This window comes from Rhinopithecus roxellana, chromosome 6 (assembly GCF_007565055.1).
Source record: "Rhinopithecus roxellana isolate Shanxi Qingling chromosome 6, ASM756505v1, whole genome shotgun sequence".
Taxonomy (NCBI): Eukaryota; Metazoa; Chordata; class Mammalia; order Primates; family Cercopithecidae; genus Rhinopithecus; species Rhinopithecus roxellana.
The window spans coordinates 110,232,602-110,259,524 of record NC_044554.1 but is presented as its reverse complement, the minus strand read 5'-3'; positions in this window follow the sequence as shown (position 1 = coordinate 110,259,524).

Sequence of the window (26,923 nt, the reverse complement as noted above, 5' to 3'; positions counted from 1 at the left end):
AAGTGATTCTTCTGCCTCAGCCTCCCAAGTAGCTGGGATTACAGGTGCCCACCACCACACCTGGCTAATTTTTGTATTTTTAGTAGAGACGAGGTTGCACCATGTTGGCCAGGCTGGTCTCAAACTCCTGACCTCAGGTGATCTACCTGCCTCGGCCTCCCAAAGTGCTGGGATTAGAGGAGTGAGCCACTGCGCCCGGCCAATAAAAGCCAAGAAGCTGGAGCTACAGGCTCACATCACCATGTTAAGCTAATTTTTCTATTTTTGTAGAGAAGAAGTCTCACTGTGTTGCCCAGGCTGCTCTCGAATTCCTGGGTTCAAGTGATCTTCCCACCTTGGCCTCCCAAAGTGCTGGCATTACAGGCGTGAGCCACTGCACTTGGCCAAAAATTGGTTCTCTTAAAAAAATATTAGGCTGGGCGCGGTGGCTCATGCCTGTAATCCCAACACTTTGGGAGGCTGAGTCAGGCAGATCACGAGGTCAAGAGTTCAAAACCAGCCTGACCAACATGGTGAAACCCTGTCTCTACTAAAAATACAAAAAAAATTAGTTGTGCATGGTGGCATGTGCCAGTAATCCCAGCTACTCAGGAGGCTGAGGCAGGAGAATCACTTGAACCCGGGAGTCGGAGGTTGCAGTGAGCCGAGATAGCACCACTGCACTCCAGCCTGAGTGACAGCAAGATTCCATCTCAAAAATAAATAGATAAATACACAAAAATTAGCCAGGTGTGGTGGTACGTGGGTGTGGTAGCACATGCTTGTAATCCCAGCTACTCAGGAGGGTGAGGCAGGAGAATCCCTTGAACCTGGTAGCAGAGTTTTCGGAGAACCGAGATGGCACCACTGCACTCCAGTCTGGGCGACAGAGCAAGACTCCATCTCAAAAAAGAAAAAAAAAAATTAAATTGATAAATCTCTGATGAAACTGCTCAAGGAAAAAGGAGAGGGCCGGGCGCGGTGGCTCAAGCCTGTAATCCCAGCACTTTGGGAGGCCGAGACGGGCGGATCACGAGGTCAGGAGATCGAGACCATCCTGGCTAACATGGTGAAACCCCGTCTCTACTAAAAAATACAAAAAACTAGCCGGGCGAGGTGGCGGGCGCCTGTAGTCCTAGCTACTCGGGAGGCTGAGGCAGGAGAATGGTGTAAACCCGGGAGGCGGAGTTTGCAGTGAGCTGAGATCCGGCCACTGCACTCCAGCCTGGGCGACAGAGCAAGACTCCGTCTCAAAAAACAAACAAACAAAAAAAAAAAACAAAAAAAAACAAAAAAAAAAAAAAAAGGAGAAAAGGAACCAAAAACTATGTTTGGAATGAAAAAAGAGACATCACTACAGATCTTGCAGATATTTAAAAAAAAAAAAAGGTATGCACTTTAAATAACTTTACGTAAAAATTGAAAATTTTTACTAAAAACAAAATCGACACAAAAGGATGCAGAAAACCTGAATTATTTCGTAACTATAAAAGAGGTTAAATCTGTAATATAAAACCTTCCCCCTAAGAAAACTCTAAGCCCAGATGGCTTTTTCTATAATTTTTATCAACGTATAAGGAAGAATTAAAAACAATCTCACACGAACTCTCCCAGAGAAAGTGAAACAAAGTACATTTCATGAGGGCATCATAACTTTGTAGCAAAACCTGTCAAGGATATTACTTAAAAAATATTAATTACAGGCCAATATCATTCATAAACATAGATGCAGAAATGCCTCTATGCAAAATAACGTATTGCAAACCAATTCTACAAACATATAAGAAAACTAGGCCGGGTGCGCTGGCTCAAGCCTGTAATCCCAGCACTTTGGGAGGCCGAGACGGGCGGATCACGAGGTCAGGAGATCGAGACCATCCTGGCTAACACGGTGAAACCCCGTCTCTACTAAAAAATACAAAAAACTAGCCGGGCGAGGTGGCGGGCGCCTGTAGTCCCAGCTACTCGGGAGGCTGAAGCGGGAGAATGGCGTGAACCCGGGAGGCGGAGCTTGCAGTGAGCTGAGATCCGGCCACTGCACTCCAGTCCGGGCGACAGAGCGAGACTCCGCCTCAAAAAAAAAAAAAAAGAAAACTAATGCAGCGTGACCAATTTATGTGTATGCTATGAATGTTAAATTGGTTTACTAAAAACAATGTAAATCAGCACATTAGCAAAATAAAGGAGAAAATTATGTTACCATCTCAATTGATACATTAAAATGTTTGATAAAATTCACATATGCAAATATGTTGAATAGATAAATATGGGCCAGGCTCCGTGGCTCACACCTGTAATCCCAGCACTTTGGGAGACTGAGGCAGGTGGATGACCGCAGGTCAGGAGCTTGAGACCAGTCTGGCCAACATGATGAAACTCCATCTCTACTATTAATATAAAAATTAGCCAGCCATGGTGGTGGGCACCTGTAATCCCAGCTACTTGGGAGGCTGGGAATCGCTTGAAGTACGAGAATTGCTTGAACCTGGGAGGCAGAGGCTGCAGTGAGCTGAGATCGTGCCACTGCACTCCAGCCTGGGTGACAGAGAGAAACTCAGTCTGAAAAAAAAAAAAACCAAAAAAAAAAAAAAACAGAAATGTGACCAGGCACAGTGGCTCATGCCTGTAATCCCAGCACTTTGGGAGGCTGAGGTCGGTGGATCACCTGAGGTCAGGAGTTTGAGACCAGCCTGGCTAACATGGTGAAACTCCATCTCTACTATTAATACAAAAATTAGCCGGGCATGGTGGTGCACGCCTGTAATCCCACCTACTCATGAGGTTGAGGCAGGAGGATCGCTTGAACCCAGGGGGCAGAGGTTGCAGTGAGCCGAGATTATGCCATTGCACTCCAGCCTGGGTGACAAGAGCGAAACTCTGTCTCCAAAAATAATAATAATAATAATAATGGCCGGGCACAGTGGCTCATGTCTGTAATCCCAGTACTTTGGGAGGCTGAGGTGGTTGGATCACCTGAGGTCTGGAGTTCGAGACCAGCCTGGCCAACATGGTGAAACCCTGTCTTTACTAAAAATACAAAAAGGAGCTGGGTATGGTGATGCGCACCTGTAATTTCAGGTACTCGGGAGGCTGAGGCAGGAGAATTGCTTGAACCTGGGAGGCAGAGGTTGCGGTGAGCTGAGATCACACCACTGCACTCCAGCCTGGGCCACAGAGCGAGACTCCATCTCAAAAAAAACACAAACAAACAACGGTGGGGCGCGGTGGCTCACACCTGTAATCCCAGCACTCTGGGAGGCCGAGGCGGACGGATCACAAGGTCAGAAGTTTGAGACCAGCCTGACCAACATGGTGAAACCCTGTCTCTACTAAAAATACAAAAATTAGCTAGAGGTGGTGGCAGGCACCTGTAATCCCAGCTTCTCGGAAAGCTGAGGCAGGAGAATCGCTTGAATCTGGGAGGTGGAGGATGAGGTGAGCCCAGATCATGCCACTGCACTCCAGCCTAGGTGACAGAGGGAGAACTCTGTCTCAAAAAAAAAAAAAAAAAAAAAAAAAAAGGCGGGGGAGATACATTTTATTTGTTTCCTCTGCAATATTTTTCATGAAGGGATAAATAATGTTTAATGAATGCCTGCCCTCTGAATGTTATGTGATTTCGTTCCTGTAATAAACCTGAGAGACTAGTTTCCTTATTCTCATTTTACAAATGAGTAAATCACAGCTTAGACCAATTCAGTCAGTCAGGTCACCCCACTCAAAGCGGCAGAGGTGAGGGTGCTGCCCACTGTGTCTCACTCCAAACTCGAAAAGCGTGAAGGCTGCTTCTGCAGGGTAACTGTTTTATTAATTCTGTGGGTAAGTCAGAGATTATGTGACATTTACATGATTCATCTAGTGGCTCTTTTCAAAACATATTCCCCTCAGGTATGTATTTACCCTCTCGAAAACAAGTGAATTACAGCAGTTCTCACCCCGGACTGGTGGCGTAATTGAGAATTCCCGGCGGATTTAGTGGAAATCCATTTAGCCCTTTCAATTCCTTTTTTTTTTTTTTTTTTGAGACAGAATTTCACTCTGTCACCCAGAATGGAGTGCAATGGCACGATCACGGCTCACTGCAACCTCTGCCTTCCCCGGGTTCAAGCGATTCTCCTGTCTCAGCCTTCTGAGTAGCTGGAACTAAAGGCTCAGGCCACCACGCCCAGTTAATTTTTGTATTTTTAGTAGAGACGGGGTTTCAGCATATTGGTCAGGATGGTCTCAAACTCCTGACTTTAGTTGATCCACCCACCTTGGCCTCCCAAAGGGCTGGGATTCCAGGCGTGAGCCACCCCCCAGCCTCCCTTTCAATTATTTTGCCGCCATTTTCTTTTTCATCAGCTCTGTCGCATGTGATAGGGTCTTTTGAAAGAGATCTCTTTCTGAATCTTTGCAAAAGGAAGAATTTCAGCACAGCCAAAAAAATATAAAAGGAAACCATTTTAATTTTTTAATTCATGCCATTATTAGTTCTCCTTGCATCAGCTTCTAATTATGCAGAAGTGCGTACATCTGACAGAGTGCCTGGCCCTGACTCATGACTTACTAATGAGATCATATTTTTCATTACAATTCCAAAATCCCATCAATCTTTTCTTAATTATTTTTAAGTGAATTTGCTGCCTTAGAAAGAAAAGGGCGTATGTGGCTCTAGCAGGAACTCAGAAAGTTTCATGTGATTTCAATTTCAGAAAGTTTGTTGGCACGATGGCCCGTATCTGTTGCCAATGTTAATAAATCAAATTTCGATGTCTAGGAACGGGTTTCATGCCATGGCCCCCCTCCCCATGTACCAGAACTCACTCTCAGATTCCGTGGATCAGCCTTCAAGCATTGCCACAGCAAAGCTCCTTCCAGATGTCTCTGCCAACACATATTACAGTCATCGGTATAAGCAGGGGCAATATTCAAAATGTCTAACAACGGATACCAGCTTTCACTCTGAAACAAGGTCCTGGACCCCAGCTATGCCAGACTTAGCCCTTTAGCAGCTGGATTTTAAGAAGCTCCAGGAGGTCCCCAGAGAGGGGCCAGAAGAGGCAGATTTTGGGGTGTGGGGAGAGATGGAGCAGCATCTATTTAATGACTGGTAGAGATGTAGTCAGATATTTTTTTTTTTTTTTTTTTTTTTTTTGAGACGGAGTCTCGCTCTGTCGCCCAGGCTGGAGTGCAGTGGCCGGATCTCAGCTCACTGCAAGCTCCGCCTCCCGGGTTTACGCCATTCTCCTGCCTCAGCCTCCCAAGTAGCTGGGACTACAGGCACCCGCCAACTCGCCCGGCTAGTTTTTTGTATTTTTTAGTAGAGACGGGGTTTCGCCGTGTTAGCCAGGATGGTCTCGATCTCCTGACCTCGCGATCCACCCGTCTCGGCCTCCCAAAGTGCTGGGATTACAGGCTTGAGCCACCGCGCCCGGCCTAGTCAGATATTTTTGTATGCAGTATGGTGCAGTGCTTACCAGTGTCCACTGCACCTACAGCCGCCCAGGCAGCCCAGCAATGGCCATCTGCTAAACCTGGATTACAATCGCCTTTCTCGTCCCAGGGCGGTGGTAGTGGTGATGGTGTTTTTTCTTTCTTTCTTTCTTTTTTTTTTTGGAGATGAAATCTCTCTCTGTTGCCCAGGCTGGAGTGCAGTGGCGCAATCTTGGCTCACTGCAACCTCGGCCTCTCAGGTTCAAGCAATTCTCCTGCCTCAGCCTCCTGAGTAGCTGGGATTACAGGCGCCTGCCACCACGCCTGACTCATTTTTGTATTTTTAGTAGAGATAGGGTTTCACCATGTTGGCCAGGCTGGTCTCAAACTCCTGACCTCAGGTGATCCACCGACCTCGGCCTCCCAAAGTGCTGGGATTATGGGCGTGAGCCACCACGCCCAGCTGATGGTATTTTCTCAGTTGTGTCCAACATTCTGGATGAGTTTTCAACAGCATCACACCTAAAAATGTGCCCTCAATCACCCTCCACCCTCTTTCCTCGGTGTCAGCTGCATACAAATCAGTCACCCGCTCCTAGTCCTTAGACAATGTACCCTGCAAATATTCACCAGTACGTAAACGAGGGGGAAACCAACGTGGTAGTGAATTTTGTCTTCCTTGTTCTGGGCGATCTTCGTTGTCCATGTTAGACTTTTTCATTTTCTTCCTGAAATCCAGGACCTCAAAAATCAAACCCCAGTTTTCTCTACTTTTCTTTTTTTTTTTTTTTTTTTCGAGACAAAGTCTCATTCTGTTGCCAGGTTGGAGTGTAATGGCACAATCTCAACTCACTGCAACCTCTGCCTCCCAGGTTCAAGCGATTCTCCTGCCTCAGCCTCCCGAGTAGCTGGGACTACAAGTGTGCACCACCACGCCCAGCTAATTCTTTTTTTTATATTCTTAGTAGAGATAGAATTTCACCATGTTGGCCAGGACGGTCTCAATCTCTTGACCTCGTGATCCACCCACCTCAGACTCCCACCGTGCTGGGATTATAGGGGTGAGCCACCGCACCCAACCCCGAAACCCTAGTTTTTTTTTTATTACAAACTTAAATAACTTAATTTAAAATTTTTTAAAAATTGAAAGCAGATGTTTCATGTCAACATCACCCTTTGTAGCTCTTGGAAGTTCTGGTAGCCCCTTGTAAACAAGCGGGAAGGAGGAAGTCAAATCTCTGAGTTGAAAGGGGCCTGTATCCGTCTTGCCTTCCAGGCTCCGGCGGCCAGGGCAAGGTAGTAACACCTTGCAGCTGGTCACTCCCACGCATAGACAGAAAGTCTCCAAGTCCCTGATGGTGGCACCTCTACTTTCATCTACTCCAATATCAACCACTTTTTGTTATTATTCATTATTGTTGGTTTTTAAAATCTTTTAAATTTAATTTAATTTAATTTTTTTAATTGTTGAGATGGTGTATCACTCTGTTGCCCAGGCTGGAGTGCAATGACCCAATCTCGGCTCCCTGCAACCTCATCCTCCTGGGTTCAAGCAATTCTTCTGCCTCAGCCTCCTGAGTAGCTGGGGCTACAGGTGCTCACCATCACATCTGGCTAATTTTTGTATTTCTTTTTAGTAGAGACAGGGTTTCGCCATGTTGGTCAGGCTGATCTCTAACTCCTGGCCTCAAATATCTGCCTGCCTCAGCCTCCCGAAGTGCTGGGATTACAGGCGTGGGCCACCGTGCCCAGTTATTGTTGTTGTGGTTTTTTTTTTCTTTGAGATGAACTCTCACTCTGTCACCCAGGCTGGAGTGCAGTGGCACGATCTCGGCTCACAGCAACCTCCGCCTCCCAGGTTCAAGTGATTCTCCTGCCTCAGCCTCTTGAGTAGCTGGGACTACAGCTGTACCACCACACCCGGCTAATTTTTGTTTTTCGCTTTTTTGAGATGAATTTTCACTCTTGTCACCTAGGCTGGAGTGCAATGGCACAATCTCGGCTCACTGCAACCTCTGCCTCCCGGGTTCAAGCAGTTCTCCTACCTCAGCCTCCCAAGCAGCTGGGATTACAGGCATGCAACTCCATGCCCAGCTAAATTTTTTGTATTTTCAGTAGAGACAAGATTTCACAATGCCGGTCAGGCTGGTCTCGAACTTCTGACTTCAGGTGATCCACCCGCTTCAGCCTCCTAAAGTGCTGGGATTATTAGGGGTGAGCCACCGCACCCAGTCTAATTTTTGTATTTTTTAGTAGAGACAGGGTTTTACCATGTTGGCCAGGCTGGTCTGGAACTCCTGACCTCAGGTGATCTGCCCACCTCGGACTTCCAAAGTGCTGGCATTACAGGCGTGAGCCACCACGCCCAGCCTATTGTTGTTTTTTAATAGAGACAGGGGTCTCACTGTGTTGCTCAAACTGGTCTCAAACTCCTAGGCTCAAGCAATCCTCAGGTCATGGCCTTCCAAATTGTTGGGATTACAGGTGTGAGCCACCATGCCCAGCCTCAACCCCTTCCCTTTAATTGGAGCTGTTTTCTTTTTTAAATGTGTCAGTTTTATTTATTACACTTCATCCTAAGCTGGAGTTGAGAAACAATGGCCTCACCCACTCACCACTCAATACTCAGTTCTGTTTGTGGAAATGTCCTAGGCTGGCAGGGCCAGGACCCCACAGGGAAACTGGCTATCAGGAGACAAGCCCTGCCTCTGTCCCCTGCCATGAAAGCAAAGCCAGCTTAGGCCCTGTGTGTAGGAATGTGACCAATCACCTCCTGGTAGCTCCATGGCAGGACCAGGGAGCCACACTTGCTCTGAGACTCCATGCGCCTGGCCCAGGCTCCAGAGCTTTCCTCCCCAGTCCATGTACTGTAATAACTAAGTCAACTGGAAAAAAAATACTACAGAAAAGAGTAAGGAAAAACAGGGCATGGGGGCAGCTGGGGCCAGGAAAGAGAGCACACAGCGAGGTATAAAGGACCATTGTGCCGGGCGCAGGACTTGGCACCCCAGGACTCGAAGGAGCCGGCAATGATCCGCTTTCTCTGGAGGGAGATCCTTGGATCCCAGCTGAATAAAGAACAACTTGGAATGTGGCGAGGGAGACTGGGGGGGACACGCAGGGGGAGGGGTGGGCAGAGCCAAGGGGAAAGTGCTGTTAAACAGGGACTGCAGCAGGATGGGAGGGAATCAAAGGCGAAGACCAAGCTCTCCTGTGTTTTTACTGCTCCCCATCACCCCAAAAGAACCAAGGTCCGATCAGAAGCTCACTTTGACAGCTGTCCACTAGGAAGAGCAGCTTGTGCTGAGGTGGGAGGATTGCTTGAACCTGGGAGGTCGAGGCTGCAGTGAGCCAAGATCACAGCACTCCAGCCTGGGTGACAAAGTGAGACCTTGTCTCAACAAACAAACAAATAAAAACCAGGAAGAGCAATATTTCAAACGGCTAATCAATGCATATTAAAAGCATGTTCTTGCAGGAAGGAGAAGAATAGAAAAGAAACTGAGAATCCATTCCAGTGATGGCGAAAATGATGAGGCCGTGATTTTGAAGCTTTGCCGCTCCCTGTGTGACACTGGAAGGGATGGGAGAAGACGACAGAAGAAAAGGGGGAAATGTAGCCTCTGCAGGGCATGTTGGATGTAGAATTATTATTATTATTCCATCTTGAATAACAACAATTCCTTCTCAGCTTCTTGGTTGAGTTGCCCACTCCCTGCCTTCTTCCTGATCATTTCGGGGGAAAGTAGAATAGAGCCAAGAACTGTCCCCCGAAAGTGAGAATATTCGTTCAGACTGAAATTCACTAAGGAAGACAAGAGAAGCTCAGAGTCAAGGGTCCAGGGAAACTTTTGAGCCTGAATTCTCCTCATTGCCACCGTGGCCCTCCTCTGTCCTCAGCCCCTTCCTCGGGGAGAAGCCGTGGGGTGTCGTTAGCCTCTTGAGACCTTGCAGTGGAAAACCGAGTTCATCCTAGACCGATGGTTTGTCCCAAGAACAAATTGGGGGTGGCGGAGACTGGGACTGGAAAAAAAAAAAAAGTGGTAAGAGGAGGAGAGAGCTGGCACTGCTAAATGGAGAAAGGTTCCAGCAGCTTAATCCATCTTGAACAGAATCATTAATCAGGTGCAAAACTCCTCAAAGGAGCAAAACTAGGAGCAGCTCCTTCCGAGGGCAGCCTGCCAACCTCCCCCACTTGCATTTTCGTTTCCAAATCCTTGGTGTCTTTGTATCAGGGCTGATCCCAGCCAGCCTCGTCAGGAGCCACCTGTTCATGTCCCCTCCTATCTCCCTGACCTCGGAAGTGAGAGGAGAAATGACGGGAAACCCAGACAGCTGCTGCGATCCCCTCCCCGCTCCCCCACAAAACAAGCAGCCCAATTCTAGGAACTGGGCCAGACCCTGGCAGATGAGCTCCTCTCTGTGAGAAATGCTTCTGTAGGCACGTTAACTCTTTCATTCAGCGCATCACTCTCTCGCTTCATAGAAGGTAAAGTCGGCTGGGTGCGGTGGCACACGCCTGTAATCCCAGCACTTTGGGAGGCCGAGGCAGGAGGATCATGAGTTCAGGAGATGGAGACCATCCTAATACGGTGAAACTCCATCTCTACTAAAATACAAAAAATTAGCTGGGCATAGTGGCATGCACCTGTAGTCCCAGCTACTCGGGAGGCTGAGGCAGGAGAATCATTTGAACCCAGGAGGCAGAGGTTGCAGTGAGCCGAGATCATGCCGTTGCACTCCAGCCTGGGCAACAAGAGTGAAACTCCGTCTCAAAAAACAAAAAACAAAAAAGAAGGTAAAGTCAGGCCGCAGGAGGGCCCTCACGGGTCAGGCCTCACTACCCTTATTATTCCAGCCCAGAGAGTTCCAGTGACCTGCCCAAGGTCACAACACAGATTACAAGAAGAGTCATGCAGCCAGTCTCTAAGATATCCCCCAGTGATTCCTGCCTCTGTGTCCACACACTTGGAGTCCCTCCCACAGGGAATAGAATCTCTGAAATCGACAGGACACTGTAGAAGTGACCATGTGGGACTTCCAAGGCTGGGTCATGAAAGACTCTGCAGCCCCCAGCTTGTTCTCTCTTCATTCTTGGGGGGAGCCAGCTGCCATGTCACAAGGACACTCAGACTTGTGGCAAGGCCCCCATGGTGGAAACTGAGGCCTGCCACCAACAGCCAGTGCCAAGTCATCCATGTGAGTGCGCCACCTTGGAAGCAGACCCTCCAGTCCAAGACAAGCCTGCAGATGAGTGCAGCCCTGGTCCATATCGTGAGAGACATTCAGCCAGAACCACCCAACTAAGGCTGTCCTGAATTCCTGGCCCACTGAAGCTGTGTGAGTTAGTAAGAGTTTATTGCAGTGTCAAAGAGAAACAGAGCCAGACACTTATTAAAGACAGCAGGACGGACTTTACTGAGACTACTCCAGTAAGGGAGAGAGACATCAGTGCAGGCTGAGCTCAACTCTGAGCCAAGCACAGGTGACTGGGCTTTTTTTTTTGAGACAGAGTCTCGCTCTGTTGCCCAGGCTGGAGTGCAGTGGCATGATCTCGGCTCACAGCAACCTCTGCCTCCTGGGTTCAAGTGATTCTCCTGCCTCAGCCTCCTGAGTAGCTGGGATTACAGGCACGCACCACCACGCCTGGCTAATTTTTGTGTTTTTAATAGAGACGGGGTTTCACCATGTTGGCCAGGCTGGTCTCAAACTCCTCACCTCGTGATCCACCCACCTCGGCCTCCCAAAGTGCTGGGATTACAGGCATGAGCCATCGCGACCAGCAGTGACTGGGCATTTTTAAGGGGAGGATGAGGGAGGATGGAGGAGGAACAAGTGGGAGGAGCTCGGATAGAGTTGGGTGGAGTCAGGTAAGTGGAAACTTACTAAGAGTGGGTGGGGCGCTCTTTTCAGAGAACTGTTAGACAAGGCAGTCATTGGGTCCATGCAAATATCAAACAGTAAATTCTTCTGGCAGCCCTGAGCTTTTCCAGGCAGGAACTGAAGAGGAGCTGGGTCATGCTAAAGACATGACCTTGAGCCGTTAGAAACCAGGCTAGTGTGTTTTCAAGTCTCTTAGTGTTAGGGTGAACAGAATTGTTTCTGTCGAGATTTTGCGGTTTTCACAGGCAAGGTTAAAGTCTATTTGAGAAGACTCAGGGGAGCCTGACTCAAGTTTGTTCAAAGAGAAGGTCTTTGTCAATAGTTCTAATCCACTGTGTTGGGGTACTTTGTTTTGCAGCAATAGATAACAGCGCACAGTAAAGATATAGAAGCAGATTCTCAGAGTTCGTGTCTCATGCTTTTTTTTTTTTTTTTTTTTTGAGACAGAGTCTCACTCTGTTGCCCAGGCTGGAGTGCAGTGCAGTGGCTTGATCTCAGCTCACTACAGCCTCCGCCTCCTGAGTTCAAGGGATTCTCCTGCCTCAGCCTCCTGAGTATCTGGGATTACAGGTGCATGCCACCATGCCCCAATTAATTTTTGTAATTTTAGTTAAGTCAGAGTTTTACCATGTTGGCCAGGCTTGTCTTGAACTCCTGGCCTCAAGCAATCCACCCACCTTGGCCTCCCAAAGTGCTGGGATTACAAGTGTGAGCCACCATGCTGGGTCCTCCACATCTCATGACTTTCCCACCATACTACTCGGCCCTCCCTTAGAAGACAAGGCTGCCTTGGGCCGGGCGTGGTGGCTCAAGCCTGTAATCCCAGCACTTTGGGAGGCCGAGACAGGCGGATCACGAGGTCAGGAGATTGAGACCATCCTGGCTAACATGGTGAACCCCTGTCTCTACTAAAAATACAAAAAAAACTAGCTGGGCGAGGTGGCGGGCGCCTGTAGTCCCAGCTACTCCGGAGGCTGAGGCAGGAGAATGGCGTAAACCCAGGAGGCGGAGCTTGCAGTGAGCTGAGATCCGTCCACTGCACTCCAGCCTGGGTGACAGAGCAAGACTCCGTCTCAAAAAAAAAAAAAAAGAAGAAGACAAGGCTGCCAGACATCTCATGCTACAATAACAGAGCTTCAAGGCTGGGAGTGGTGGCTCACACCTGTAATCACTTTTGGAGGCTGAGGTGGGCAGATCATCTGAGGCCAGGAGTTCGAGACCAGCCTAACCAACTTGGTGAAACCCGTTCTCTACTAAAAATACAAAATTAGCTGGGCATGGTGGTGCATGGCTATAATCCCAGCTACTTGGGAGGCTAAGGCAGGAGAATGTCTTAAACCTGGGAGGTGGAGGATGCAGTGAGCCAAGATCATGCCACTGCACTCCAGCCTGGGCAACAAGAGTGAAACTCTGTCTCAGAAAATAAAACAGCTAGGCGCGGTGACTCACACCTATAATCTCTGCGCTTTGCAAGGCTGAGGCAGGCGGATCACTTGAGGTCAGGAGATTGAGACCATCCTGGCTAACATGATGAAACCCATCTCTACTAAAAATACAAAAAATTAGCCAGGCGTGGTGGCATGTGCCTGTAGTCCCAGCTACTTGAGAGGCTGAGGCAGGAGAATGGCATGAATCTGGGAGGCAGAGCTTGCAGTGAGCCAAGATCGCGCCACTGCACTCCAGCCTGGGAGACAGAGTGAGACTCCATCTCAAAAAAAAGAAAACAAACAAACAAACAAACAAAAAAACAGTAACAGAGCTTCAGCCAACGTGCAGGACAGCCAGAGACTCTCACCTGTCCACATACTCATTCCTATGGACACTCAAGGCTGAGCACACAGCAGGTAGATTTCTTGACTTAACAGGCATGAAGGTTCCTTCCTCACCACAAATACCTCTGCAGGAGAAATCCCTGCAACTTGGCACGTCTTGATGTAAATGGAAGCAGTGGCATGTCCATGTCAGGTATGAAAGCCATTCATAAAACCACCTTGCTGAGCACTTCCTGCGTATCAGGCAGGTTTGAAGACACAGAAATGAATGTGCTTATTTCTGCCTTCCAGGAGCAGAGTTCTAGAAACCCAGTGAGAAATCTCTTATTTAGATTAGGGTTTAGGTAGGAACTAAGGTTTGTCAAATGCAACATGAATTCTTTTACCTACTTTTGAAGCCATTTCGTCCCAGCTAAGCTGAGGGCCCTCGTAAGTGCACCGATAGTCAGAAACGTTTATTTAATGTATTTAACTGTGGGGCAAAGCAGAGACCAACAGCATCATAATCACAGACAATTGAGGCAAAGCCTTCATCAATGTGATGTTCACAACATTCGCACCATAATGACTTTATCTTTTTAGTCTTAGGGTGTAGAGAGGTGTGCCCCTGCTATTAAAGACCAACCAGACAACTAATCAGTACCATTGGGATAGTAGTTAACACCAAGGTGGCCATTTTTCTCAAAATTATTTCCTATAGATCTCTCTATAGATACTTGTTGCTACAAATGGTTTAAAACCCATAAACATTCTTAACTGCCTGTATTCAAAGTAGAGAGGCATTGGTGGTGACCAGCTGCCTTGAAAGTAGAGCCTTCAACAGGACTTGGTTCAAGTACCACTTTCTCCTAGAAGTGCCTGAAAAAGGAAAATGTGAAAATACAGGAAAGTTCTGTGAATTTTGGTCCAAAGCCCTGGCAGGAGAAACCAAGGAACTAATATTCTAGCTGCTTCTAATTTCAACTTTCCTGCACCTTTATTTTAGGTGCAAATTACCCAAGCAATTGGCAATTTTTCTCATAAGCCACAGATAATATGCCAGAAGTGGAAGAATTAAACTTCAAAGACAAAAGATTTAATTAATTTTTTAAGCTCTGCAAATGAGCTCTTAAAAATGAAATGGCCCAAAAATACATTTAAATCAAAGTTAGATTTCAAAAGTAATTGAGTTCTGGAAGGTGGTGGAGGGCACTTTTATCCTGGAGACTCACTGTTTGGAGTTGGGCTCATCTGCACCATCCAAAGGCTATACATTTGTCAATTTAGTCATTCTGGTCTCTCTCACAAAAATAACAATGTCCAATTTCTTTGTGAAAAAAGTATCCACAAACACATATTTATGCATTGCAAAAAATTGTATGTGCTAAAATCAGAGTTTCTTGTGTGTCAGATGAGACACTAATGGTGCCTACTGCATAGAATTGTGAAGATTAAAAACATGCCTGGCATATAATAAACATTCACAAATAGTAGCAATAATAATAATAATATAACAAAGGCATGTCAATCTTGTCTCTTAAATACCTCATTAATCCTGCAGTTCTCAAAGTTTGACCTGGGTCCCTTGAATGGGGAAAAAGGGGTCCCGAGATCCCTTCAGGAAGTCCAAAAGGTCAAAACTATTTTCACACGAATACTAAGGAGTTATTTGTCTTTTCCATTCTCATTCTCTCACAAACATATAGCAGAGCTTCCCAGAAGCTGCATGCATGGCTTATGGTATAGCAACCAATTAAATGCAGAGCAGATACAGGAATCCAACAGCTACTAATAAGTCAGACATTAAAGATGTGCAGAAATGTATAACAATGTCATTCATCTCACTACATTTTTTTTTCTCTTGGCAAACACAGGGTTTTTTTAGTTCTTTTTGTTTTGTATTTGTGAGATGGAGTTTCGCTCTTGTCACCCAGGCTGGAGTACAATGGTACAGTCTTGGCTCACTGCAACCTCTACCTCCTGGGTTCAAGCAGTTCTCCTGCTTCAGCCGCCTGAGTAGCTGGGATTACAGGCACCTTCCACCACGCCCAGCTAATTTTTTTTTTTTCTTTTTTTGACAGAGTCTCGCTGTGTCGCCCAGGCTGGAGTACAGTGGTGCAATCTTGGCTCACTGCAAGCTCTGCCTTCTGGGTTCATGCCATTCTCTTGCCTCAGCCTCCCAAGTAACTGGGACTACAGGTGCCCACCACCATGCCTGCCAGGCTAATTTTTTTGTATTTTTTAAATACAGACAGAGTTTCACTGTGTTAGCCAGGATGGTCTTGATCTCCTGACCTCGTGATCTGCCCACTTCGGCTCCTAAAGTGCTGGGATTACAGGTGTGAGCCACGGCGCCCGGCCTTCCTCCAGCTAATTTTTGTATTTTTAGTAGAAATGGGGTTTCACCCCCGTCTCTACTAAAAAATACAAAAAACTAGCCGGAGGAGGTGGCGGGCGCCTATAGTCCCAGCTACTCCGGAGGCTGAGGCAGGAGAATGGTGTAAACCCAGGAGGTGGAGCTTGCAGTGAGCTGAGATCCGGCCACTGCACTCCAGCCTGGGCCACAGAGCGAGACTCCGTCTCAAAAAAAAAAAAAAAAAGAGAGATGGGCTTTCACTGTGTTAGCCAGGATGGTCTTGATCTCCTGACCTCATGATCCACCCACCTCAGTCTCCCAAAGTGATGGGATTACAGGCCTGAGCCACCATACCCGGCCTTCGCCCAGCTAATTTTTATATTTTTTTGGTAGAGACGGGGTTTCACCATGTTGGCCAGGCTGGTCTCAAATTCCTGACTTCAGATGATCCACCTGCCTCGGCCTCCCAAAGTTCTGGGAATACAAGCATGAGCCACTGTGCCCGGCCAACACAGTTCTTTTTTTTTTTTTTTTTTTTTGAGACGGAGTCTCACTCTGTCACCCAGGCTGGAGTGCAGTGGCCGGATCTCAGCTCACTGCAAGCTCCGCCTCCCGGGTTTACGCCATTCTCCTGCCTCAGCCTCCCAAGTAGCTGGGACTAGAGGCGCCCGCCACCTCGCCCGGCTAGCTTTTTGTATTTTTTAGTAGAGACGGGGTTTCACTGTGTTAGCCAGGATGGTCTCGATCTCCTGACCTCGTGATCCGCCCGTCTCGGCCTCCCAAAGTGCTGGGATTACAGGCTTGAGCCACCGCGCCCGGCCCAACACAGTTCTTTTTATAAAAAATTATCTTAATATATAATAGTGAGATTGGGCCTGGTGGCTATCACCTGTAATCTTAGCACTTTGGGAAGCCAAGGCGGGAGGATCACTTGAGCCAGCCCAGGAGTTCAAAACCAGCCTGGGCAACACAGTGAGACCCTGTCTCTACAAAAATTAGCCAGGTGTGGCGGCTTGAGACTGTAGTCCCAGCTACTTGGGAGGCTGAGGTGGGAGAATCACCTGAGCCTGGGGCTTGAGGCTGCAGTGAGCATGATCCATACATATATATGACCCCATATATAATGGGTTTATTATTGTTCATCTTAAACCAGTAAAATAAATACTTTTAAATGTTCTGCGTTAATTTCTAGTATGATAATTCTTTTTTTTTAATTTAGAAATGGTGTCTGGCTATATTATCCAGACCACACTCGAACTGCTGACCTCAAACAATCGGAGTAGCTGGGACTACAGGTGCACACCATTATGCCCAACTCTAATATGATAAGTCTTTTAAAATTTTGTTTTGTTTTGTTTGTTTTTGAGAGCTTGGGCTCTTGTTGCCCAAGCTGGAGTGCAATGGCATGATCTTGGCTCACTGCAACCTCCACCTCCCGGGTTCAAGTGATTCTCTTGCCTCAGCCTCCCAAGTAGGTGGGATTACAGGCACGGGCCACCGCACTCGGCTAATCTTTCGCATTTTTAGTAGAAACGGGGTTTCACCATGTTAGAGGCTGGTCTCGAACTCCTGACCTCAGGTGATCTGCCCACCTCCACCTCCCAAAGTGCTGGGATTACAGGCGTGAGCCACCGCACCCGGCCTAACATTTCTTTTTATTTGTTTGAGACTGGGGCTCCCTTTGTTGCCCAGGCTGGTCTTGAACTCCTGGGCTCAAACAGTCCCCTGGTCTCTTCCTCCCAAAGTGCTGGGATTACAGGTGTAAGCCACCGAGCCTGGGCCAAAAATGATAAATTTTGATAGCTGTAACTCATATAAATGAGAGTCATTAAGGTCCTCCTTTTTTTTTTTTCTTTTTTTTTTTGAGACAGAGTTTCGCTCCTGTTGCCCAGGCTGGAGTGCAATGGCGCGATCTCAGCTCACTGCAACCTCCGCCTCCTGGGTTCAAGCAATTCTCCTGCCTCAGCCTCTGGAGTAGCTGGGATTACAGGCATGCGTGCACCACCACGCCCGGCTGATTTTGTGTTTTTAGTAGAGACAGGGTTTCTCCATGTTGGCCAGGCTGGTCTCGAACTCCTGACCTCAGGTGATCTGACCACCTCAGCCTCCCAACGTGCTGGGATTATAGGCATGAGCCACCGCACCAGGCCATCCTCAATAATTTTTAAGAGTAAAAAGGGGTCCTGAAATCAAAAACATTGACAATGGCTGCTTGAGTTCAGCCTCTTCTCGTTGTCTCTACCACAGTCAACCTAGAACCCGTCATCACTCACGCCCTCCCAGAGGGATCCTGCCAGGCACTCACTTGACCCATTGTCACTCATCCCTGCTGCCCCAGTGTCTTCAGCATCCATCCTGTGCCAGTCACTGTCCCAGGCAAAGGGGATGCAAGGCAGTTACAGTTCTTTCCCTCCTGAAGCTTGTATGAGGGAGATGAGAAAGAAACACAAACAATCAAATCCATATAATGATTGCAGGTTGTAATCAGCACAAGCAAGGAAAGAATCTCAGGCTAAGATGGAGAATGAAAGGGGACCGCATGAGGAGAGTGTGGGTAGGCAGGCTCCTGGGAGGCTCTGCCGTTTGTACCTCAGGCAGCTCCTTCAGCGGATCCGGGAAGAGCCTTCCCAGGTGTCGGACCAGCCCGGGTAAAAGAGCCCAGGTGGAGGGAGCTGGAGGGGTGAACCTGGGGCCAAGCAGGAGCCAAGCCGTGCAACACCCTGGCAGTGCTCCTACAGTCTCATCCCAAATTCCAGCCAGAGAGGCCTTTCATTGCCCCTGTCACATTGACTGACCCATTTCCCTGGCTTCCTATTGTTCTTGGAATAAATAACAAAATCCTTAACAAGAACTGTGTATCGTGTTGCCCAGGCTGGTCTTGAACTCCTGAGCCCGCCCACCTCGGGCTCCCAAAGTGCTAGGACTACAGGTGTGAGCCACCACACTCGGCCCCTGATCTGAATTATACTCTGCTTAAGGGAACATGAGAGTGGCTTAAACTTCTTTGTCTCCCCTGTTCAACATGATGCAAGAGTTTAATGTTTTATTCATTCTATAGTTTACAGAGCACATATTAGGTGCCAGGCAGAGTGTTAGACTCTGGTGGTACAAAGATGAATACATTGTTCTTGTTTGGTGGACACAATCCAATTGATTAAATGCTTTCAAGAGTGCCTTTATTGTAAAAGTATCTCTAAAAGTAGCAAAATACATATGTACTCAGCAGGGAGTGAGGGAGGATGAGAAAAACAGTGAGTGGGGACACAAGCTGGAATATTCTGGAGTATGATTGGAAGCTGTTGAAAATGCCAATTATCGGGCTCACCAGTTGATTCCGATTCAGCGGAACCAGGGCTGAGCCCAGGAATCTGCCTTTAAGATGCTTCCACAGCATTCTAGGTGCTTCTGACACTGGTGGTCCCTGGGTCACACTTAGGATGCACCGACAATTTTAGGTCAGGTCCTCGTGCCTGGGTGAGTGACCCAACCTGAGAAGCCATCCTCAGCGTCGCCTCCGTAGACACTGCGCCCCTGGAGCAGAGTCTGAGGTGGGAATTCAGGTGCCCGCAGTTTGATGAGGGAGTGTTCTTTTGGAAGGACTTGCAAGGCAAGTAGTGAAGCAAAGCCTGGAAGGAGATGCAGCTGAGTGGGGAGGATTTCCGGAAGTCTGGTCTTAGCCTGGTCCACGCAGCAGGTGTCCATGGTAGATTCACCCCATGAACACTGGGGCCGAGGAAGCCCCCAGTGGGGCTCTACAGGTCTCTTCTGAGATACAGGGGCGCCCTCTGTGCCTCTGCATCTGTCATGAGGGGCAGGGGCAGGACAGCAAAAACCTGGAGCAAACTGGCTGCCGCCAGCCAAGGATGACATCCCAGAGAAGGGGCAGCCATGAGCACTGGCGGCTGGGGCTGGAGTGCTGGCCCAAAAAAGGGAATGTGGGTGAGGCCTCACAGCTTCTAGCTCACTAACTGAGCAAATACCACCGCCAGCCCCCGAAATAAGACTGGAAAATTCGGTAAAAGATGTAAACAAAGAAGGGGACCACTTATATCTGAAAGGATCTAAACACTTTGCCAGCCATGAGCAAGATCCAAACTCCAACATCCTCTGAATGTAACCCTGAGTTCTTTAACCCTGGCAGCCCTTTCGGTCTTGGGCTGAAACAGGACTCTATTTCATGCGTGGAAATCTTGTCTCCCAGAGGCAGAGACCTCGGATTGACACGCCCACGCCATCTCACCATCTCGTGCAAGCCAACCCCTAACCAAAGTGACCGTGTCTTCTATCAGCTCCACCTCTCATTGTTGCTACTGCATTGCTGCTTGCTACTTCCAAAGCCCCCAGGCCAGACTTCTGGGAAACAAATGCCAGGGTGGAATTAGAGGGAGCATACGTCAGCAAGGAAAGTCTGACTGAGACACGGGTCTGACACCTGTGGAGGGCAGGAGGGAAGGAGGGATTGGGCAGAAAGCCCCCAGTGGGGCTCTACAGGTCTCTTCTATGTGTGTTGCCTCCTCTAGTCCTCACTGCAACCCAATGAATATAGAAGTCATCCACCGGTAATAAAGCTGGGAAAACAGCCTCTTGGAAAGGTGAAGGAGGCTACCCCAGATGGGATAATGAAGCTGGAGCTGACATGTGATCCAAAGCCCAAACCCCAAACCCTCTACTTAGTATTTCTTTTTCTTTTTCTTTTTCTTTTTTTCTGATACAGAGCCTTGCTCTGTAGTCCAGGCTGGAGTGCGGTGGCAGCATCTCGGCTCACTGCAAGCTCTGCCTCCCGGGTTCAAGTGATTCTCCTGCCTCAGCCTCCTAAGTAGCTGGGATTACAGGTGCCCACCACCACACCTGGATAATTTTTGTAGTTTTAGTAGAGACGGGGTTTCACCATGTTGGCCAGGCTGATCTCAAACTCCTGACCTCAGGTGATCTGCTTGTCTCAGCCTCCCAAAGTGCTGGGATTACAGGCATGAGCCACTGTACCTGGCCAGTATTTATTTCTTTACTGGCAATTAGCACCATCTATCTATATTTATTTCTGTCTTATGTGTTCATCTGTGGATATCATTATCATATTACCATAATTTATAAATTCCTTGAGTTTCAGCTGGGTGTGATGGCTCACACCTGTAATCCCAACACTTTAAGAGGCCGAGGCAAGCAGATTGCCTAAGCTCACGAGTTTGAGACTAGCCTGGGCAACATGGTGAAACCCTGCCTCTACTAAAAATGAAAAAAAAAACAACATCCGGCTGTGGTGGTGGGCACCTGTAATCCCAACTACGCGGGAGGCTGAGGCACGAGAATCGTTTGAACCTGGGAGGCAGAGGTTGCAGTAAGCCAAGATCATGCCACTGCACTCCAGCCTGGGTGACAGAGCAAGACTCCATCTCAAAAAAAAAAAAAAAAAAAAAAAAATTCCTTGAGTTTGGGATCTGACTTCTGCTTCCTTTTTTATTTTTTTATTCCTCATTATTCAACTTCATCTACTTCCTTTTCATCTACAAAAAGTGATAGGTACAATCCTCCACCAGAGAGCCAGTTCAACAAAACCATGTACGAGAAAGCCTAAGGGTTATTCTTGCACCTGCTACTGCTACTGATTAATTACTAAGTCATAGTTTCCCTTCTAGTTTCCCCTCCACCTTTTTTTTTTTTTTCTTAGACGGAATTTCGCTCTTGTTGCCCAGGCTGGAGTGCAATGGCACAATCTCAGCTCACCGCAACCTCCACTTCCTGGGTTTAAGCAGTTCTCCCTCCTCAGCTTCCCGAGTAGCTGAAATTACAGGCATGTGCCACCATGTCTGGCTAAATTTTTGTGTTTAGTAGAGACGAGCTTTCACCATGTTGGCCAGGCTGGTCTCAAACTCCTGACCTCAGAAGATCCACCTGCCTCAGCTTCCCAAAGTGCTGGGATTACAGGCGTGAGCCACCACGCCCGGCCTAGTTTCCTCTCCACTTCTACCAGTGTCCCATGGTGACCTCATTACTTCCTATTCCTTGCCCCAAACCACCATCACAACTCTGAGACCCCCATTTCTCTATTGTTCCTCTCTTTTTATAATTGCTTCTCAAGGCAAGCTGCCCTCCTCAACCAAGTGCAGGACCAAAAAAAAAAAAAAAAAAAAAAACAACCAAGGAACAAGGGCCGGTTGCAGTGGCTCATGCCTACAATCCCAACACTTTGGAAGGCCTAGGTGCGAGGATAACAAGGAAAAGCAGATTGTGTAAAAGGGAGAAATGGGCTGAGTGCAGTGGCTCACGCCTATAATTCCAGCCCTTTGGGAGGCAGAGTCAGGAGGATCACTTGAGGTCGTGAGTTCAAGACCAGCCTAGCCAACATGATGAAACCCCATCTCTATTTTTGTTTATTTATTTTATTATTATTTTTGGGTGTGTGCTGTTGCCCAGGCTGGAGTGCAGTGACACGATCTTGGCTCACTGCAACCTCCACCTCCCAGGCTCAAGCAATTCTCCTGTCTCAGCCTCCTGAGTATCTGGGATTACAGGTGCATGCCAGAATGCCCAGCTATTTTTTTTGTATTTTTAGTAGAGATGGGGTTTGCCATGTTTCCCAGGCTGGTCTCAAACTCCTGAGTTCAGGCAATCCATCCACGTTGGCCTCCCAAAATGCTAAGATTACAGGTGTGAGCCACCACACCCAGCCCCGTCTCTATTTTTAAAATTAAAAAAAAAAAAAATCTTTTTATTTTGCCTTGAGTAGGAAATGATTCAAAATAGGAATAGAAAGGAAACCTTCAGAAATTTGCAATGACCCTTGTGTCATTTGTTGTTTTATTATATATGCTTGGTTATTTAATCATTTTTGCTTTGGATTTTTTTTTTTTTTTTTTTTTTTGAGACAGGGTCTCCCTCTGGCACCCAGGCTGGAGTGCAGTGGTGTGAACACAGCTCCTGGAGCCCCTAACTGCTGGGCTCAATTAATCTTCCCATCTCAGCCTCCCACGTAGTTGGGACTACAGGCATGAGCCACCACTCTCCACTAATTTTTTTTTTTTTTTTTTGTAGAGATGAGGTTTTGCCATGTTGCCCAGTCTAGTCTTGGATTCCTGGGCTCAAGTGATTCTCCTGCCTCTGCCTCCCAAAATGCTGGAATTACAGGCATGAGCCACCATGCCTGGCCTTGGTTTGGACTTTCTAATTGCAAAATAACACATATATCCACACTTTTTTTTTTTTTTTTTTTAAACGGAGTCTCACTCTGTCGCCCAGGCTGGAGGATAGTGGCATGATCTCAGCTCACTGCAACCTCTACCTCCCAGGTTCAAGCGATCCTCCTGCCTCAGCCTCCCGAGTCACTGGGACTACAAGCACATGCCACCAAACCTGGCTAATTTTTGTATTTTTAGTAGAGACGGGGTTTCACCATGTTGGCCAGGCTGGTCTGGAACTCTTGACCTTGTGATCAGCCACCACGCCCGCCCCACATATTCTTACTGTAGAAAATTCAAGCATACCAGAAGCCTACAGGAAAAATGGGAATGTCCCCTTGCCACTTTGCCTTTACCCTGTACCCCCCCCAGAGCAAATCACATTCCTCACTTAGTGTATGCCTTGCAAGCTACTTTCTATGCCCTTACACAAAGATACCTTTTTTGAAAACCCTTGATTTGTTTTCAATATATAAAACTATCTGTTTGTTGTTTTTTTAACTTACTTTTTTCCACTTACATATGTCATATACAGCCTTGCATACATATCAGAATATAGATATATATACACATGTATATTTTACTCCTTTTAACAATTATTAATGATTTAGCAATTATTGTGTTAACCACCTCTCAATCCAGACATTTGTTTCCATGTTTTGCTATTGTAAACAATCCTGCAAGAAATATTATTTGCATATATGTTTGCACCATTATGCTTTAAATTTTATTTACACTCTGCTTACTACTAAAAAGGACTTAAAATAGCTAAAAATTATTTTTTCAGTTGAATCCAAATCTAAAAGATGCCAGGTGTGATTTTAGATGACAAAAAGGAAGAGGAGAAGAATCAAGCTAATGTCAGAAAATTTATAAGTGAATTAAGCTAAAATGCTAATTTTGAGAGGGTAAAACAGATGGGGCTTTGTAATATGTGATCCAAAGGTTTCTGGAGACACTTATGTTTGAATTAGAAGATACTGCATGAGCTTTCTTGGCAGCAGAAATGGAAAGCAAAGTGATGTTAAATTGATTTTTTTTTCAAACAATTACTCCCACAAAATCATCCTCCATCATTCTATTTTTAAATACCAACAAGCATGTTGTACAAATCTAAAATCAATGAATACTATTTGATAAAAATTTGAATTTATGTACATTTTCCATTTCTGCATTTTCATACTTTTTCTATCTTCTCTTTCTAATGTCAACACCCTCGTCGATGTTAGAAATTTTATGAGAACTTTGCCCTGTTTTTTACACTAGCTAATTTAGAAAGAGGAATGGCCTCCACCATGAGGTTCTTCACAACAGAGAGATACAGGCCCATGAAAAATCTCTCCAGAGGCCTACGGATTGCATTCCATCAAATGTGTCCCTTGTAGCCATCCATAACTATATAAAGAGATATTCAGGGCTGGGCATGGTGGCTCACAACCGTAATCCCGGCATTTTGGGAAGCCAAGGCGGGCAGATCACTTAAGGTCAGGAGTTCAAGACCAACCTGGCCAACATGGTGAAATCTTGTCTCTACAAAAAAATACACAAATTAGCTGAATGTGGTGGCGCATGCCTGCAGTCCCAGCTACTCGGGAGGCTGAGGCACGAGAAGTGCTTGAACCCAGGAGGCCAAGGTTGCAGTGAGCTGAGATAGCACCACTGCACTCTAGCCTGGGCAACTGAGTGAGACCGTCTCAAAAAAAAAAAAAAGATTTGATAGTGATGTTGCCCTAATGGAAACTCTTTCAAAGAGCTAGCAAGGCCAAGTTTGATTAAAGAAAACTCTGAGAATATATACAATGATGAATGCTGGTAACGATGGCAATACTGGTAAGAATATTGGAGGAAGGGTGGTAGGAGAAAAACTCAAGGGAAATCCAGCTGGCAGTCAAATGTGAGTTGTTTGTTTATTTGTTTTTATTTTTTATTTTTTGAGACAGAGTCCCACTCTGTTGCCCAAGCTGGAGTGCAATGGCACAATCTTGCAACCTCTGCCTCCCAAGTTCAAGCAACTCTCATGCCTCAACCTCCCATGTAGCTGGGATTACAGGCACGCACCACCACACCCACCTAACTTTTGTATTTTTATTAAAGATGGGGTTTCACCATGTTGGCCAGGCTCGTCTTGAACTCCTGGACTCAAGTGATCTGCCCGCCTCAGCCTCCCAAAGAGCTGGGATTACAGGCCTGAGCCACCGTGCCCAGCCAAATGTGATTTAAATACAGAGGAGCAAATAGGTTAGTTCTTTATGTGTCAATGCTTTTTTTTTTTTCTTTCCTCCTCTCCTCTCCTCTCCTCTCCTCCCCTCCCCTCCCCTCCCCTCCCCTCCCCTCCCCTCCCCTCCCCTCCCCTCCCCTCCCCTCCCCTCCCCTCCCCTCTCCTCTCCTCTCCTCTCCTCTCCTCTCCTCTCCTCTCCTTTCTTTTTTTTGACAGTCTTGCTCTGTCACCCAGGCTGGAGTGCAGTGGCGCAATCTCGGCTCACTTTAACCTCTGCCTCCCGGGTTCAAGCAATTCTGCCTCAGCCTCCTAGGTAGCTTGAGCTACAGGCACATGCCACCACACCCAGCTAATTTTTTGTATTTTTAGTAAAAATAGACTTTCACCGTGTTTGCCAGGATGGTCTGGATCTCCTGACCTCGTGATCTGCCCGCCTCGGCTTCCCAAAGTGCTGGGATTACAGGTGTGAGCCACCGCACCCAGCCAGGGTCACTGCTTTTTCTACAACTAAATGAAATTTTTGAAGTCACTTGATTCTTTTTGCCGCCATCCCCATGTTATCTTTCCTGAGTACGGGGGAAAGGCCTAGAGGATCTATCCCTCCTCTGAGAATTTTGCAGCATCTTTCAATCCACACCGTGTAGGCCCGGTGCAGTGGCTGACGCCTGTAATTCCAGCACTTCGGGAGGCCAAGGCAGGAGCATCACTTGAGCTCCGGAGTCAGAGATCAGCCTACACAACATAGTGAGACCTCGTCTCTACTAAAAAATAAAAAACAAAAAAATTAACCAGTCGTGGAGGTATACACTTGTGGTCCCAGTTACTCAGGAGGCTGAGAGGGGAGGATTGCTTGAGCCCAGGAGATTGAGGCTACAGTGAGCCATGATCATGCCACTGCACTCCAGTCTGGATGACAGAGACCTTGTCTCAAAAACAATGGCCAGGAGCGGTGGCTCACGCCTGTAATCCCAGCACTTTGGGAGGCCAAGGAGGGCAGATCACTTGAGGTCAGGAGTTCGAGACCAGCCTGGCCAACATGGTGAAACCCTGTCTCTATAAAAAGACAAAAATGGCTGGGCACGGTGGCTCAAGCCTGTAATCCCAGCACTTTGGGAGGCCGAGACGGGCGGATCACGAGGTCAGGAGATCGAGACCATCCTGGCTAATACGGTGAAACCCCGTCTCTACTAAAAAAAAAAAAATACAAAAAACTAGCCGGGCGAGGTGGCGGGCGCCTGTAGTCCCAGCTACTCCGGAGGCTGAGGCAGGAGAATGGCGTGAACCCGGAGGCGGAGCTTGCAGTGAGCTGAGATCCGGCCACTGCACTCCAGCCTGGGCGGCAGAGCGAGACTCCGTCTCAAAAAAAAAAAAAAAAAAAAAAAAAAAAAGACAAAAATTAGCCAAACATAGTGGCAGGAGCCTGTAATCGCAGCTACTCGGGAGGCTGAGATAGGAGAATTGCTTTAACCCAGGAGGTGGAGGTTGCAGTGAGCCAAGATCGTGCCATTGTACTCCAGCCTGAGCAACAGAGCGAGACTCCGTCTCAATAATAATAATAATAATCCCCACACTTTGGGAGGCCGAGGCAGGTGGATCACCTGAGGTTAGGAGTTCGAGACCAGCCAGGCCAACATGATGAAACCCCGTCTCTACTAAAAATACAAAAAATTAGCTGGACGTGGTAGTGGGCACCTGTAATCTCAGCTACCAGGGAGGCTGATGCAGGAGAATCACTTGAGCCTGGTAGGCCAAAGTTGCAGTGAGCGAGATCATGCCACTGTACTCCAGCCTGAGCGACGAGAGTGAAACTCCATCTCAAAATCAATCAATCAGTCAATCAAACAATCACAACATGTAGGCATCTTGTCTCTACTTCGTCTTGTTCTCAAGGTCTTTCCTTCCTAAAGACTATAGCCTCGGCCGGGTGCGGAGGCTCACACCTGTAATCCCAGCATTTTTGGGAGGCCAAGGTCAGGAGACCATTTTGGGATCACGAGGTCAGGAGATCAAGACCATCCGGGCTAACACCGTGAAACCCAGTGTCTACTAAAAATACAAAAAAATTAGCTGGGCATGGTGGCGGGTGCCTATAGTCCCAGCTAACTCAGGAGGCTGAGGCAGGAGAATGGGTGAACCTGGGAGGCGCAGC